Raw genomic sequence first — 17,893 nt, forward strand, 5'->3', positions numbered from 1 at the left:
GTTTGCCTCCTTCTCTTTTTTTCTCCCCTTCCCTGATGTTCATTTGTTTTGTGGAGACTTGCCTTTTAACATTACTCCCAGGTGACTCATATGTAAAGGTGGAGAACGACTTACTTAGTTTACCGACAGTAAAGATAATTTAGCCGAAAAACTGACTCTGGAATCTTGTACTGACCAACATTCGACGTTTAAATTTCTACCATTCCTAAATTTACCTTTCGTGAGCTTGGCCGGGCAGTTTATCTAAGCAAGCCCAACATATGTCGAATCCTGTTCTTAAAAGCTTACATGGTAAAATAGGTCACAAAAAACACACGGTATTAACCTACGTTAAAATCCTGGATTAGGCAGCAAATAGAAAAGACTAAGGTCATTATGGTAGTTCTAGTTTGGACTCACAAAATAACCATTTACGCCAGTACAAAATCCAGTTTGATCAGTAAAACACACGAGTTATAAGTAAGACCAATACACTGATTTAAAGATGCGGCGAAGTGAATGGAGTTATTTCGTCATCCACCTACACACTTACTCCGTCATCCATCTGTACATTTATTTTTACACTTTCCTACACTTTAACCACCAAAATGAAAATCATATGGATTTGAATGATGGAATTAGATTTCTCTAGGTGTTTGGAGGATTACACAATCTCTTGAGCTGCAATGTGTCAATAATTTTTTATTTGATCAAAGAAGTAATCTCCTTTTCTTGAACAATAGGATCATTTATAAAGCTTCAGTATGACCATTCTGAGCCGGCCAAAGAAAAGTAGAGGAGAGGTGAAATCATATATTCTCACCCATAAACCAGTAAGTTAAAGGTAAATATTCCACTGACTGGAGACATTTTAATATAAATAAGTATTTGTCATAAAAAGATATGGGATTATTTCTGTGTTAGGATATGGCTAAAATACATAGCCTTATTTTTATAAATAGGATCATTCCTCCTGAATGAAGACTCAAGAAGCCAGGCCATGAATCATTTTGTAAACCTGAGGACCTCCACCCCCTTCTAATTAGTCTATTTTGTGGCCTGGATTTTTTATGATTCTTAAGGTACGGTGCGTCTGTAAAAATCAGGATTCCCATTTGGCAGAAGCTATTACTGGAGCTGGCATTTTTTTATTCCCGGCAAGGGGTATTAAAAATTATTTTGGTAAGTCAATTTAGAAAAACGAGCAAAGGCAATCCAAAAGTTTTAAAGCTTGAAAGCTTTAAAATGAAAAGAAGTAGCCTACATAAAGTCCCTAAATCCAAAAATGTCTTCAATGTATGCATCCATACACTAAGGACCTGAGATTAAGAGATTAATCCTAAAGTTTGGGAAGGGAATGGGTTGCATGTCTAAGCCAGCACTGGTGCAGATCAGGTAGGGGGTTACCTATTTGATAGCCCATCTGTCAAAAATTATGCCCTTAGCCAACATAAATTCCCTTAAAGATGAATTAACGTAATTAATAATGAAGATGACACATTAGGTCCAAAAAGCTACTATCAGATGTTTATGAAATGTACCCACTATTATATTTTCAGAAATTAATTAGTTTATTCAGCAGTTCATGGTACTCCCAGGTAAAGTTTCAAAAGTGGAATTACACATGGCCATTACCAGCTCCTGAGAGGACACGGTCCATAATGCACCTTTTAATGCACCTTTTATCAGTACTTCCCAAACTCTATCTTGTTTAAGAATCACTTGAGGCAGGCGCCTGGGTGGCTCAGTTGGTTAAGCGTCTGCCTTCGGCTCAGGTCATGATCCCAGGGTCCTGAGATCAAGTCCCACATCAGGCTCCCTGCTCAGAGGGGAGTCTGCTTCTGCCCCTCCCCCTGCTTTCACGTTCTCCCTCTCTGTCAAATAAATAAAATCTTAAAAAAAAAATAAAGATTAAAAAAAATCATTTGAGGCTTATTAAAACAGATACTGTCCCCTTCCTTAGAGATTCTGATTGGCTAGGGGTGTAGCCGGAGAATTTGCATTTCTAACAAGCTCATAGGAGAGCTGATGCTGCTGGTCTAAGATACACTTTGAGTAACACTGCTCTTCATGACATCTGGTACCAAAGTGGCACAAAGTCGAGAAAATAAACATCCAACTTCAAAATTGATACCTAATGATAACCATTATCCAGGCTTCAGATGCAGCTTCCGAAAGTTTTTTTATTCCCAGTATTCTTAATATTGAACTGCAGACACGATGGCTACATACACTTAAGTATGTACCACTGAGATGCATGAGAATAAAGAATTTCTAAGATAACTGGATCCCCAGGAAAATCACATAAGACTGAAGCGCAATTTAACTCGTATTGATGAGTAAAAATTCTAAAAATTGCACAAATTTTGAGAAAGTACTTTTTAACCAACATTTTAAGTCAACTTTCTATATGATGAAACCAAACACATGTACAATGTTCGTTCACTTTGTATGACAATTATTTTAATATAGAATACAGAAGTGATCTAATTCCTAACTACTCAAAGTGTTGAATTAGCCATTTAAAAAAATGTAATGGGGCAGCCCTGATGGCCCAGCGGTTTGGCTCCGCCTTCTGCCCAGGGCCTGATCCTGGAGACCCGGGATCGAATCCCACGTCCAGCTCCCTGCATGGGGCCTGCTTCTCCCTCTGCCTGTGTCTCTGCCTCTCTCTCTTTCTGTGTCTGTCATGAATAAATAAATAAAATCTTAATTTTTTTTAAATAAAATAAAATAAATAAATGTAATGAAGGAGAAAATGATGGGGTGCCTGGGTGGTGCAGTGGATTGAGTGGCCAACTCTTGGTTTGACTCAGGTCGTGACCTCGGCACTGTGGGATCGAGCCTCACAGAGGGCTCCTTGCTCAACAAGGAGTCTGCTTAACAGTCTCTCTCCCTTTCCCTCTCCCTCTCCCCCTGCTCATGGGCTCTTTCTCCCTTTCTCTATCTCTAAAATCAATCAATCCAAGGAGTCAGGGAGTCAGGGAGGGAGGAAAGAAAGGAAAGGAAAAGAAGAGATAAGAAAGGGAGAAAGAAAAAAATAAATGATGCTGGTGAATATTTTGTACTTCTTTAGGGAGCAGGACAATGCTGAGTATCAGAGCCCCAAGTTCTCTATCAGCTTTCCCACAGACTCAGCTTGAACAACATATCATTATGTGTCTAGTGACCTCATCTACAAAATAATGCAGTTAGATTAACTGGTCTCTACGGATCCTTCTAGCTGACATGCTGAAATGATTCTTTCAGACTTGTTATCATGTTTACCTTAAAAATAAAATGGGGCAGCCCAGGTGGCTCAGGTGGTTTAGTGCTGCCTTCAGCCCAGGGCGTGATCCTGGAGTCCCAGGATCGAGTCTCATATCCGGCTCCCCGCATGGAGCCTGCTTCTCCCTCTGCCTGTGTCTCTGCCTCTCTATCTCTCTGTGTGTCTCTCATGAATAAATAAATAAAATCTTAAAAAATATATAAAATAAATAAAATGTTAACTCTTCATGAAAACTCATTCATAAGGTTTTATCTTAAAGGACCACATTTAATTAAATATGACCCGTTTCATATTAACCAACTGTTTAATTTTCAAGACTCCACGTGGAGCTATTTTATACGGGAAACTCAAGATTTCCTACAGCACATCAAACGAAGTGCTCTGTGTCATGAGAATTATCTTCTACATTCCAATTTGAAATTAAGTTTTTTTGTGTGTGAGATAAGAAATTGAACTCATTATATATAATCGTAAATGAGGCTGCCTGGGATACTGATACATGCTCACAACCTAATGTGTCAACAAACTGGAAGAAATGATGAACCAAAGAATAAGGAACTGAACTCCTCTATTGTGAGTTCTCAAGGGCTGAGCATTCAAATCTATAATCCAGGTATTGAATGTTCTAACATCCTCATCAAAGCATGAAAAATTATTTCTTAACTCTTTTCATATTTTCCTGAACCTGACAATTATCAATTGTCCCTATTTTAGCAAATAACAGTGATAAATTATGTGCCATAAGATCTTACTGTGGAAGATTTATATTACTATTATTAATATATATGTAATTTAAATGCAGAATTCCAGAGTTTTAAGAGGTAATGAGGCTAGAAAAATCTCACTTCGGACATACATGTAAAGTAATTAAAAAACAAGCCTTTTATCATTACTGTTTTTTAAATTATCTCACTCAAGTAGCTGATAATGCGACATCTGCATGACTAGTGCCACCTATGGCTTCAACTGCCTGCTGCCTTTTCTACAAAGTCTAGCCTATTTCAAATGTTTGAATTTCTCTTCAGGTATATATCTATTTTTTCCTAGTCATGGAAATCAGGTAAAAACGACCTGAACCCTTTCTCCTACTGACAGCTCATGTTTTTGCCATTACAACTTTTAAAATCTTTCTAATTAATCATGAGGAGATATTTTCTTTTAATATACAAAGGCACAGGTCGAAGCTGGTCATTTCATAATATTTCCCTGCCAATATCTGTAACCAAAGTTACATATTCTTCTTGAGCATTTTAAGTAGCCTCAGATAAAAAAAAAAGATTTTCCTTTAGGTTTTTGTTCCTCTATAGAGTAAATTCTTTGGGGAATTTCTAAAATTCTCTTCAGGCATCCGTATCTTATTTCTTGCTCACAAATCTCCAGGAATAGCCTCATCAACAGTGAGAGAATAATCTGCATGTGATTATCATAGAACACAGCAAGTCGTGGATGCTGAAAAGTGCCAACAAATTCTTAGTTTAATATATTTCTGATACAAAAGAAAAGAAGGCATCAGAGTTAATAAAGAAATCCCTCCTAAATTCCTAATATGATTCTTAGGGATTAAAATACTCTGAATAAAACAGTCTGTTCCAGAAAACACACTAAAAGCTGTATAACTTCACTCTAAATATTTCAATCTGCTAATGGAATAGATATACAAAATATAAAAGAAGATAATTTGTCAACAGCATAAAGTACTAATAATGCTTGTATATACATCATTACCATGAATGGCTGAGTAAACTGGTTATTTGGTAAACTGATAAACTGTTATCTTTCTGGCATATGTCAGATTTCAAATAAATTCTGGAATATAGGAAGAAAATCTGAATCCTTCAAAATTGCTTGAATTTCATTTTAATCTTCATTACAGAGTTCAGGCAATAAAATTAGGTAATCCAGACAATTTAAACAAATTTTATTGATCGTGATAACCTAATCATTTATGTTGGACTTCTAGTATCTATCAGGCTAAAACAAAAATACAACTGTTCCTCATCGTCTCTGAATGATTTAAAAACTGCCACTGGCTCCTCTATGCCCAAGCTGAAGGCTACAGGTAGAGGCTCCAGAAAACAACAAAAACATTCCAGCTCTCAAGTCCCTCTACTGGGAGCAGAAAATTTAAGAGCTTTATTTTTCTTAAGCTAAATCAATTTGTGTCTTTCTGATATATGGAATTATTATGTAATGAAGAAGTAACCAAAAATTTTAGTACACCAATATTTAGTAATAACGAATGAAGAATTTTTAAACTTTTGAGTTAAATATATTTGATTTTTCCCCCAGAGATACAGTTCTTTACATATTTCTATAAATATCAGCACAGAAGAAAATCAGATCAATATAACTAATATTCAATAAGCCATTTTAATATAAAGTTTATGGAGCTCACTTAAGAGACATGATTCTTTATATTGCATATAAGAAGTAAATATAGTGCCTATTATATTTTGAGCTGTTCAGAAAATTAAGAAGGAGGATCTCCCTTTTTTGAAATAGATCACTGGTTTATTTCAAGTAAGAAGACTTCCCAAGAACTCTTCATGCAAGGATTGGAAACCAGCATTTGGAACATTAATCTCTAAACAATCTACTAACGTATGTCTTGCAAAATTTTGAGTTAACGGACAATTTTTCACAAATTGCTATTTTAATTTTCCATCATAGATGAGTAGAGACCAGCAGACCACCTGTCTCAGATTTTGCCTTCACAAAGGTGAGACATAAGTTATGCCCATTTTCCTGCACGTTTAAACCAGTGAGACAGCATCTCAAAAGGACATAAAAAAGTGCTTTTTCCAGTGGTTGTAGTCTCATAAGCCCAGCCTCAGCTCCCCTCAAGCAGGGCAGCGATAATATCCAAAACCTGCTGTGTTGTATGATAATCACATGGAGATTATTCTCTCTGTTGATGAGGCTATTCCTGGAGGAGACACCTCTGTGAGCAAGAGACACGGATACCTAAAGAGAAATTCAGAAATTCCCCCAAAGAATTTACTCCGTAGAGGAAACCTAAAGGAAAACCTTTTCCTTACCTGAGGCTACTTAAAATATTCAACAAGGACTTGTAACTTTGGCTATAAAAATTGGTAGGGAAAAAGGAGTTTCTCTGGGGGGTATTTCTGAAATACTCAGTGAGAAGAACCAGAAATGCAATCTCTTCCTTCAAACCCTTATTAACCACTCCAATTAATCAATCAGCAGAGGTCACAAAAACCAAGGGAGTTTTGGTACCCGGAGTTACCACATTTCATTCCAATATAGGAATATAAATTCCTATATTTAATGTAGGAAAATAAAAAAAGGTCAGCTTAGATTTTGCTCCTTTGAATATTTGCATGCAAAACTGCAGGGGGTGGGGGGGGTTGTGGGTGGTTAAATCAGGAAAGATTTTATCTTTAGGATTCACCGCACGCCCCGGACATTCGATACTGCCTCTTGTCTGGGACGCACTGCATCGCACTGCGAGCCTCCCGGGTCCGAGCTGACGCTGGGCTGGGCCACCTACACCCAGAGCCCGCGCGCACGGTCCAGGCGACCGGCTTATGCATATTTAATGACCTCAAAGACCCGAAGTACGCGTCTCTGCAAAACGAGGATCACGGTCAGCAGGCGCTGCAGGGGCAGCTCAGACTCGCTCGCTGTGCCTGCTGACGAGCAGGTGCGCGACCCTACAACTCCGGGGACTCCCGCGCCCCGCAGGTCGCGCGCAAAGCCCCGGGGGCGGGGGCGGGGCGGGGGGTGACACGCCGGTTCCACGCCCGCTCCCACGCCTGCACCTGCCACGCTGCCCCCTGCGCCCCGCGGGCCCCGTACCTGGAGGAGGCCGAGCGCTGCAGCCGACGGTGCGACCCGGGCGCGGCGGAGGCGGCGGGAGGAGCTCAGCCCGCGCTCTGCACGCTCCCCGGCGGCGAGCCGCGAGCTCCGGGGACCGGGCGGGGCGGGGCCTGCGGGGGGCGGGGCCTGCGGGGCGGGGCCTGCGGGGGGGCGGGGCCGCACGGCCGCGGGTTCCGAGGGGCGGGGAGGATGCTCCCCCGGCTGGACCCCAGCGCCGGCTCCGAGGCCCCGCCCCCTGACCACGTGACAGACACGCTGGTCCCTGATTGGAGCGCCCGGCGGGAGGCGGGGGCTGTAACCCCGGGCGACGGGGAGTGCGGGAGGCTGGTTGCCCGGCAACGGGAGTCTGCGCGGAGGACGCGCTTGCCGGACCGCGCCCCGCGCGGGGCTGCGGCGGAGTTTCCAGCCGGGCTGCGCGTGGAGGGAAGCCGCGGGCCTCCGGCGAGCTCCGAACCGCGGCTGCTCCGCCGAGTGCGTCTGCACTTTCTAGGAAAATGAGTCAAACCCACGCTCCGGAGCTGGCGCGGTCTCCCCGAGCGGCCCGGCGAGGGCGTGGAGCCTCCTGCAGCGGGAGGCTGCGCGGGTCTGCACCCGCCGGCACCTGGAGCGGGAGGGAGGGCGGGGTGCTGTTTGTCCTGCACCTCACTGTCGTCTGCGTGGGCGCAGGGAGCTGGGCGGGAGACCCCTTTGGATGCAATTACTTGTCTTTATTAGTGGGGTTATAGCTAGTTAGTACACCTGCCTTCAGTGTGTGCAAAACCAACGTTGTATGTGCAAATGTGTGCGACACTAACATTTTCCTTGTGGAAATCCGTTTCAGTGGAAATGCTGGGTCCGGTCATTCGTTAAGTTCCTCGTATCTCTGAAACATCTTCACTACCTACAGCCCTTGTCAAACACACTGGAGAAAACAAGCCTTCATATATTGGGAACGAAGTGTGTTTAAGAACATTTATCCAGCTTTAAGTATATGTCAGACTCTGGATAGTTAACAAACTAATAAATTAATCCCCCCAACCAGGGAAATTCTCTGGACATAATCCCTACCCACCTGTGCCATAGATTTTTCTCCTCTTTTCTTCCAATGTATTTTCTGCAGACCCTACCCAAGCACAGCACTTAGCATTCTATTTTTCAAATTAAAATTTAGTTAAAAATTGCCGCTCCACATAGACAATACACTAGCTTAAAAACTGGAATCGGTTCTTCCAACTCTGGCCTACATTCTAACAAAGTACTTAATGAATAGCAGACCTTTAATAACTGATAAATGGGTGGATGGATGGATAAATAAATTAGCACATGATCCGCCAGAGAAAGTAGAGAGGACAACAGCTAAGTATAATTTAATGTAGGTTCTGAGAGCTGGTTCTATAAACGTCCTAAGAGAGGATTCCAGGTGAGGGGGAGAGACATGTTCTCCCAGAGTATTCAGAAAAACTTGCATAAGACTGATGTTTGAGGGGTGCCTGGGGGACACAGTGGGTTAAGTGTCTGCCTTTAGCTCAGGTCCTGATCTCAGGGTTCTGGAATCAAGTCCTACATCAGGTTCCCTGCTTAGCGGGGAGTCTGCTTCTCCCTCTTCATCTCCCTCTGCTCCTTGCTTGTGCTCTGTCTCTCAAATAAATAAAATATTTTTAAAAAGAGTAATATTAAAAAATAAAAAATAAAAATAAAAAAAATAAATAAAAAGAGTAATATTTAAACAGAAGCATAAATAAATAGATTTCACCAGATTTAACCTGATGGAGAAGGGGAGCAGACATTTGGAGCACAGATATGTGGCCAAAAACCACAAAAAGGGGGAAATGCATGATTGATTTAAGTGACTTTGACTCATTTGCTTTGTTTGGAGGAGGTGAGAGTAGGTATCTAAAGATATGAGGGGGACACCTGGGTGGCTCAGCAGTTGAGTGTCCCAGGGTCCTGGGATCCAGTCCCACATCAGGGTCCCTGCAAGGAGCCTGCTTCTCCCTCTGCCTATGTCTCTACCTCTCTCTCTGTGTCTCTCATGAATAAATAAAAATAATTTAAAAACTAAAAAATAAAGATATGACAGAAGAAGGAAATTAGAATAAGATTAAACTGAAAAAATAAGAAAACCAGATTGAGGAGGATATTGGACTTCCTGTTTATGTTAGATTTTAACTCCTAAAGCCATGGCATGAGAAAGGATACGCTGGAGATGTCGAAGGTAAAAAGGGTACAGAGAAATGAAAAGCATGATGAATTAGGACAGAAATGCAGTAGTTTATGGAAAAGATGCTAATGGCCTGAATTAAACAATTAAAATAAGAACGATGAAGAGGGACAATTATCAGAAACATTTCTGAGAGAATAGACTATTATTTTCATTTATAACTGATATTTGCTAGGTACAGTGCTAAATAGTCGATAAAATGCAAGAAGAGAAAGGCTTGTCAAAGATGAAATGTCTAGCTTAGCTCGTTAGTTGGATAGAAAAATCTTTTATGTCTCATTTATTCAAAATTGCTCCAACCCTCCAGTCAAGAATCATGAAAAGCAGATGAAACATTAGAAATTATCTGGTTATGCATTCATAATTTAAAGACCAAGATGCAGAGACCCCTGGGTGGCTCAGCGGTTTAGCACCTGCCTTTGGCCCAGGGCCTGATCCTGAAGGCCCAGGATCGAGTCCCACGTCGGGCTCCCTGCATGGAGCTGCTTCTCCCTCTGCTTGTGTCTCTGCCTTTCTCTCTGTCTCTCATGAATAAATAAATAAAATCTTTAAAAAAATAAAAAATAAAGATCAAGGTGCTAAGGCCTGGAAGTTGTAGCATTTGTCAAAGTCATACAGCTACATTGGTAATAGAATTGATGTCATGAACCCTGATTCCCAGCTGAGTACACTTCCCCCTTTTCTGTGATTTCGTTCATTAGTTTTACAAAGGAAATTTAAACAATCACAGATATAGTTAGATCAAAAACCCAGAGAAACAATATAACCTAATTCCTAAGGAAAAGATCTCTTTACTCTGATTTTCATTCTTTATTCGACAAGTATTTAATGTGATGCCTTCATCATACAGTGAAAAATATTGTCAGTCACTCAGGCTGACTGGCAGTCTCAGGGCAATCATTAGTTCTTAACACTTAGAGAGTACACAGACTTCTTTGGGATGAAATTTAAGCAGAGTGATTAAGGGAATCAAATGAGTCTGATCAATTCATCTTCAAGACATATCTACGAGAGCAGTGGCTTTGAAAAAGTGTTGTTCAATGCTGTCTTATGTGTCAAGTGTCTTTTTAGTGGATTGTCTAAATAAAAAGAAAAAAAACAGGAAGGACTTTTTACACTTAAATTTTTGGAGAATTAAGTCCAAAGGCTTTAGCTTCACCTTTTAATAAAAAGCCCTTTAACATTATTTTTATTTTTTAAAAAAGATTTATTTATTTATCTGAGAGAGAGGGAGTAGAGGAAGGGACAGAGAGAATCTCAAGCAGACTCCACTCTGAATGTGGAACCCAATGTGGGGCTCAATGTGCAAACCTGAGATCATGACCTGAGGGGAAATCAAGAGGTAGCCCCACCCAGGTGCCCCCCACACTATTTTTAACATAAAAACAGTAAGTGATCAGAAACAAACATGACAAAAAAAGCTGATCAAATTGTATATTAATTACCCAAAGGACTGAATACTTAAAAGCTTACTGTATGCAAACACACCTTTTCTTTTATTTGTTTAAAGATTATTTATTTATTCATGAGAGACACAGAGAGAGAGAGGCAGAGACACACGTAAAGGAAGAAGCAGGCTCCCTGCGGGGAGCCCCATGCGGGACTCCATCCCAGGACCACGGAATCATGACCTGAGCTGAAGGCAGACACTCAACTGCTGAGCCACCCAGGGTTGCTGAGCCACAAACACACTTTAAAAACTTAAAATTCAAAAAAAAAAAAAAATTTTAAAAAAATTAAAAAAATAAAAACTTAAAATTCTTTTTAAAAAATATATTTCCATACTTTTGCTACTAATGTGCATGTATATTACATATATTTTGCTATTAATGTGCATGTATATTACATATATTACATATATTTACATATGCATATATTTAATAACATTTCTGTTATTATGAGATGTATTGCCTATCTAACATTACTCTTTGGACTTTATGAGATACCAAAATGATTAAAATGAATTAACCAACAATCACATTAAAATTTGAGATTTTGTCTCTAGAATACTATTGGTTGAAAAATTCTTTAAAAAATTTAAAATTATAAAGTTTTTAAACAAGAAAATACAGAGAACACTATAATAAACATTTGTACTTAATAAATTGTGGGCTTCTGATATATTTGTGTCATCTTTTCTTTAAAAACTAACACAGGGGGGAACCCTGGGTGGTGCAGCAGTTTGGCGCCTGCCTTTGGCTCAGGGCGCGAACCTGCAGACCCGGATCGAATCCCATTTCGGGCTCCCGGTGCATGGAGCCTGCTTGTCCCTCTGCCTATGTCTCTGCCTCTCTTTCTCTCTCTCTCTCTGTGACTATCATAAATAAATAAAAATTTAAAAAATAAAAAATAAATAAATAAATACAAAATAAAAACTAACACAGGGGGATTCCCAGGTGGCTCAGTGGTTTAGCGCCTGCCTTTGGCCCAGGGTGTGATCCTGGAGTCCCGGGATCCAGTCCCACGTCAGGCTCCCTGCATGGAGCCTGCTTCTCCCTCTGCCTGTGTCTCTGCCTCTCTCTCTCTGTCTATCATGAATAAATAAATATAGATGAATCTCTTGTCATTGGATTATGCTGCATCTAATTAGATATAACTAATCCAGCAGATTTATATATATATTCTAAATTTGTTTTATTCCTGTCATTATATTTTTAATTTTATATAAATTGGTGTGTGTCGTCATAATTTGTTCATTTTGGTAGAATGTATCCAAATACGTTGTCACAATTTATTTATCTACCTACTGAGTGTTCAAGTTGTGTGAACTTTTCCATATTGCAAAGAGCAGGGAATCACCTTGTATGTGGGCTTGTCTGTGAGTTTCTCAGACCAGAAAGTGGGTTTTCTGGGTCATGTTACATGTGCACCTTCAAGTATAATAGATCTTACCAAATTCCTCTCCATTCATGCTATCACCAGCGGTATATATATGTTTTTCTTGCTCCATATTCTCACCAAGCCATATTCTCAGTGTTTTTAATCTAATAAATATAAAATGGCATCTATCTTCTTATGATTTAAATATGTATTTCCGAAATTTGTTAACATGGAGCATCTTTTTCTGTTTATACATTGTTCATTCCCTTTGGTCATTTTTTCTTATTTAACTTTTCCTTATTGGTTTATCTCTCCAAATCTTCGGTTGTGAAGAATTCTCAATTATTATTCATTTCAATATTTATTCTATTTCCCTCCTCTAAAATTTCAAATTGACGTGTATTAGAGTTGTCAAATCTACCCAGCATTTCTTCATCATTGTTTGTTTTCCTACTTTCTCCCATTGTCCCTCGGTACTGAATTTTATTTATTTTTTATTTTGATTGATAAACTCTTTACTTCACATAGTTTCAAAGTGATGAGTCTGGCTCTTGCTGCAGACTCATACGAGCGCCTGAGGCTCTATGTCTCAGCTAGTGCCAACTCTCACCTGCTTTTACCTGCTTCAGTCTTGAGATCCAGAAGCCGTATGGTTTCAGGCCAACTCATTATATTTAATTCTCAAACATGTTGATCAAAGTTGTAAATGACGCTAACTCCCTCAATATTAAAATTCTCAAAATTGTGGTTCACCAACCCCCCAGAAATGTTGAGCTATTCCAGAAAAATGGGATTTTTTTGTATATTCACATAAAATTTGCATGGGATTTCACTTTCTGAAGGCCTTTCAAGGGTTCACAACCCTAGGTTATAAAGCCATATTCTCTCAGTTCCATTCTTCTGTAACTCATTGCTCTTTGCACAACTGGAAATGCCTTGTCCTTGGCGGTATATCCACTCTCACAAACGAGTTTCAGACTGATGCACTTTTTCTGTGTTCTCTTTATATCTTTTTATATAAATGTACCTATTTATATAAATATTTTTTGGTTCAATTTAATTTATATATGGTACTAAAGCACATGGCATGTGTCCTCAGGAGGCTGCTAAAGCCTGATTGTACTGGCTTTAGAGAGACAACTGTTATATTTTTCAGGAATTTTACTATCCATTGTTAAATGCAACTACTATTAAAATTAAGTGATACAAGCTTATAGTTTTAAAATATTATTAAAAACAAAGTAATACTCAAAAATAAATAAAAACAAAGTAATACTCAAAACACATCATTTGTTAATTATTTCTTAATATTTCTTAATATTTTAGTTTTATCTGTGCCCTTGAGGTTATTTATGTCACGTCTCTATGGTGGAAATATTATATAATATTGCATATTTCTTCCCAACTTGCCATTCAACGGTATCACACTGATGGCTTGACACTGGCCACAGTGGGTGTATTTTCACTCCAGAAATGAGCAAATGCTACAGATCAGGGCATGGTTTGTGGATTCATTGACTGTCTAGACCTACACTGTGTGACGTGGTATCTACTAGCAAAATATGGTTATTTACATTTAAATTAATTTCAACAGAATGAAACCTTAGCTCCTCAGTCACCATAGACCCATTTCAAGTGCTCGGTAGTCACATGTGGGAAGTGGACACCATATTAAAGGGCAGATAAAGAACAGTTTCATTATCAGAGGAAGTTCTCTTGGTAAGTGGTGGTTTATTTTGGGAGTCAGGAAACTGTTTCTGTAAAGAGCCAGATAGCAAAATTTTTAGGCTTTGCAGTCTCTCTCTCCAACTCGGTCCCGCTGCTGTAGCTTGGAAGTGGTCCGATAATACATGAATGAATGGGTGTGACTGTGTCTCCAAAAAACTTTACTCATAAAAACAGGAGGCAACTGGATTTGACAGGTGATCTGCCAATTCCTGGTATAAACTTAAGAAAGTGATAGGGAAAATATTAACAATACAGTCCACTGTAAAGTGGGATGTGTATATGTAGTTGTTCCACTTGTAAAGAGCACGAGAAATTGAGGAAATCTGCTTTCAATATTCAAAAACTATTATCCGTTGCAGCTAAGAAGCTGCCAAGGTGAATGATGAGAAAGCCTTCATTGTTTTGCTTTTGACTTACTTGTTACCATAAATTAAATGGTAACAGGTATTAATCAACATTAAAGTCAGCTATAAGTCGCTGTGTTGTCAATTGCAACCATAAGTTGGCTACGAAGAGAAGGGAAGAGTTTAGCAAAACTTAGTGAAAGAGTTCTGTGAAAATCAATTCACTGTGCGAAATATAAAATAAAGAATATGGCTAGCAAAACTTATAGAAAACTTATGTACATGTGTATATATGCATATTATTGGTTTTTTTTTTCCAGAAAGCTGGTTGTTAAGTGTTTATTAGTACACGCCTGGAAGGTCCTTAAATGTGTCTAAAAATGTGACTCAACAGTGCATGATGATTCCGGGTGTCTCTAAAGCCATCTATCTATGTATCCATCTGTCTATCTATTGTTTAATCTAACATGGTCTTCAAAATGTGCCACTCACCTCCAGCTCTGGAGAATGTAGAGAGGTGGCGCCACTACTATGATCTGAATCCACCACCATGTCAAAGCCACACTTCACTGTATGCAAATTTTATCTCAATAATTATTATTTGACCTTGGCATACAACTAATTGTCCCCAATCAACATTGAAATATCCTAGTAGTATACAGCTGGCCTATCAGATTAAAGGAAAATTATGTGAATAAATTTCTTTAGAAAAATAGGAGATACTATTTGAGCATATATTTGCATTGAATATTGGGAGTTGAGAGAAACACGAGTGAAATTCTTCTTCTTTTCTTGGACATTCACCTAAGTTAGTACCCTTTATTTTACCATGTTCCTCTTAAATATTAATATATTTTCAGCTTATATGGAAATATTTTTTGGTAGAAGGTACAGGAAACTTTTTTAAAAATATTTTATTGATTTGAGAGAGAGAGCACGAGTGTGGGGAGGGGCAGAGGGAGAAGCAGACTCCCCACAGAACAGGGAATCTGACTCAAGGTTGGATCTCAGGACCCTGAGATCATGACCTGAGCCAAAGGCAGAGACGCCTAACTGACTGAGTCACCCAGACACCCTGGTACCCTGGTATAGGAAACTTTTATCTGAGATAAGTAATACAACTCCCTAAATCTAAAACTTCCAACATGGGCACTCAGTTTGTGTGTGTGTGTGTGTGTGTGTGTGTGTGTGTAATATGTATTTCACTATGTATTTAATAAATTTTATCAAAGCTTTATAAATAGCATTGAAGAAGATACATAAAACACTGACACAGTGTGACAGACTAAGCCCAAGCAAAATAAAGCAAAGTTCAGACTTCTGGTTCTGGAAAACACATGTTAGACCATTTCTCTATGAAAACAAGAGGAGATGTTGCTATGAACGGGAGTCCCGGATGGAGCAATTTGCTGGAAATATCTCAGAAGACTTTGGGCCCCTAAGACAAAGCTTTCTGGTTCGAGAGATGACTGCCAACATTTTTAATCCACAATTTGAATCTTTAGTGACACCAGACTGAAGGGCTCTTGATAATTTTTACCTGTTTTAAAAATGCTTGAGATCATAAACAATAAGTAAAAATCTAGCATCTAGAAAATTTGTTCAGCACATGGCCAGATTTCCCTTAGCTATGGTTTTGGAGACCAATTGTAAAATTATACCTCAGAGGATTTCTTCTGTGTTACTGTATTCCCAACCATAGCCATCTTGCCAAAACACATGCACACACACAAACACACACCCACATCAAAAACAAAACAAAAAACAAAACAAAACAAAAACACACAAAAGAAAACCAGAAAAGCCTCTGAATATATACTTCATTGATATGAAAACAATATGTGTTACGCTGGATTTTTCCAGATGCAAACTGATGAATTGGTCGATTTTATTACCTAAATATATTTTTCTAGAAACATAACAGGTTAAATTAATAAAAAGTATGTTCTATTTTTTTGCATATTTTTTTTTCTGCATTACCTTCTCCCTATGACATCCTGATTCCACAACTATATTACAGTCTTAGGTTTCTGAAAGGTTGAATAAGAAATGAGGGGGCAACTGATTCAAATTCTCTTCTAGAGAAGTGAATATTGAATTTTTTTTCTCAAAAGTAGACTGTGAGCAAAGTAAATTAGTAAATAAGTAAATCTATCCTGAATGTCTAACAAGCAAGTCAGCGAAGGTCTAATATTTGTCACTTACATGAATTGCTTTGATAAATTAGTGTTTAAAATTTTTGCTCTATATTTGTTAATACTTGAGAAGATGGTTGTATTTAGCTTTTCAAACCTTTGCACTGAATAATGCCTTATTTTTATGTTGAAATTTAAGGATCATGAGGCAAGAACCTTAGGGATTAATTTATAAGTCTTCTGTAACCCTTTAGCTGCCAGAGCATTTTCGTATCATTGTTCTTGGCATACAAAAGGACTTTTTCCTCCAGGTCTTGAAAACATGGTTAATGTTGAGAAATTTGTTATTGAATTACATGCCACTTGCCCAGTTTTGAGAATTTTACTCATATAGGAGGGAACCAGGTAGATGTTATAACCAGTCCAAAGGAAAGTTCAGAACACCAAAAAAAATGTATATAGGGTATTAAAAAATATTGAAATGAATTTCAAATGGAGGCAAAGAATGTGTTGGGGGAGGGAGAAGGAAGTCAGTTATATCTTTACCAGAGAGGACATACTTTACATACCTAAAAGTTACCTACAATTTAAAAAGAAGTTGAAAACAGCTCAAAGCCTGCCAGGAGGATGGGCTACAGTCAACACATAGATTTTTATTGTCTTCTCCACAGGTTGCATTGGTGATATTTGGGAAGCTAGCTTTGGACATGCTAGAGGTGACAAATATGCAGACTTGAAATTTAATTGACTTGATTGATTCCCTAACAAACATCACATGCAGGTTCTCTAGGGGTAACAAAGATAATCTCAGGGGATCAGAGGACTGAAATAGTACTTAAGACCGAGCTTAAAATATCACGTTGGCATGATTGTAAGCCAAAATCATCTAGTAGCTATCAAAGCATTGAAAGAGAATTTTAGTTTATTTATTCCCCACCACTATTCCAAAATCTTTTTTTAAAAAAGATTTTATTTATTTATTCATGAGAGACACAGAGAGGCAGAGACACAGGCAGAGGGAGAAGCAGGCTCCATTGCAGGAAGGCCGATGTGGGACTCGATCCTGGATCTCCAGGATCATGCCCTGGGCTGAGGGCAGTGCTAATCCACTGGGCCACCCGGGGCTGCCCTCTAAAATCTTTATTGTCAAATTGACAGTGGTTCATAGATGAGAATTTTTGGTGGGGGAACAAGTGAACTGTATTATGGTTATGTATACTGGGAAACATATTAACCTCTTAATAAAAAAAAAATCTTGGTGATTCCTTGTTCGATTAAAGTATGGAATTTTAAAGTAAGGTTTCTAACATTACCCGAAAGAGCAATAGGTTGTCAGGACAATCCTAGTTTTTCTAAAAGATTTTTTCACTGATGGTTCTGAGTTGCCACTAGGTGACGCCTTTGCATCCTTAGTAAATGTAGCCGGTATTTTTCCACTGGCTGTCCTGAAAGAAATGGAAGTCCCATCAGGCCACACTGGATTCCTAGCCCCTTCGCTTGAGGGTTTGCTCACTCGTAAAGGTCTATTCAAACCCACAATCAGTTACGACTTGTTGCCTGTCCCACCCTGAAATAATAC

At 38.9% G+C, this 17,893-nt stretch overlaps 1 protein-coding gene across 6 annotated transcripts in view; it reads right to left on the minus strand.

Moving 5' to 3' along the window:
- WDR17 (WD repeat domain 17) overlaps positions 1-7,184 on the minus strand; it is a 113,043-nt gene extending 105,859 nt beyond the window's left edge. For 5 of the 6 annotated variants that reach the window (XM_049094907.1, XM_025434042.3, XM_025434041.3 and 2 more), the window contains exon 1: positions 7,067-7,184. The gene's annotated coding sequence lies outside the window, so the exon portion shown is untranslated. The remainder of the gene's footprint in view (positions 1-7,066) is intronic. The other variant, XM_035699755.2, reaches the window with a different exon arrangement.
- Between the last annotated feature and the right edge of the window lie 10,709 nt (positions 7,185-17,893).

Source organism: Canis lupus, chromosome 16 (genome assembly GCF_003254725.2).
Source record: "Canis lupus dingo isolate Sandy chromosome 16, ASM325472v2, whole genome shotgun sequence".
NCBI classification, from domain to species: Eukaryota; Metazoa; Chordata; class Mammalia; order Carnivora; family Canidae; genus Canis; species Canis lupus.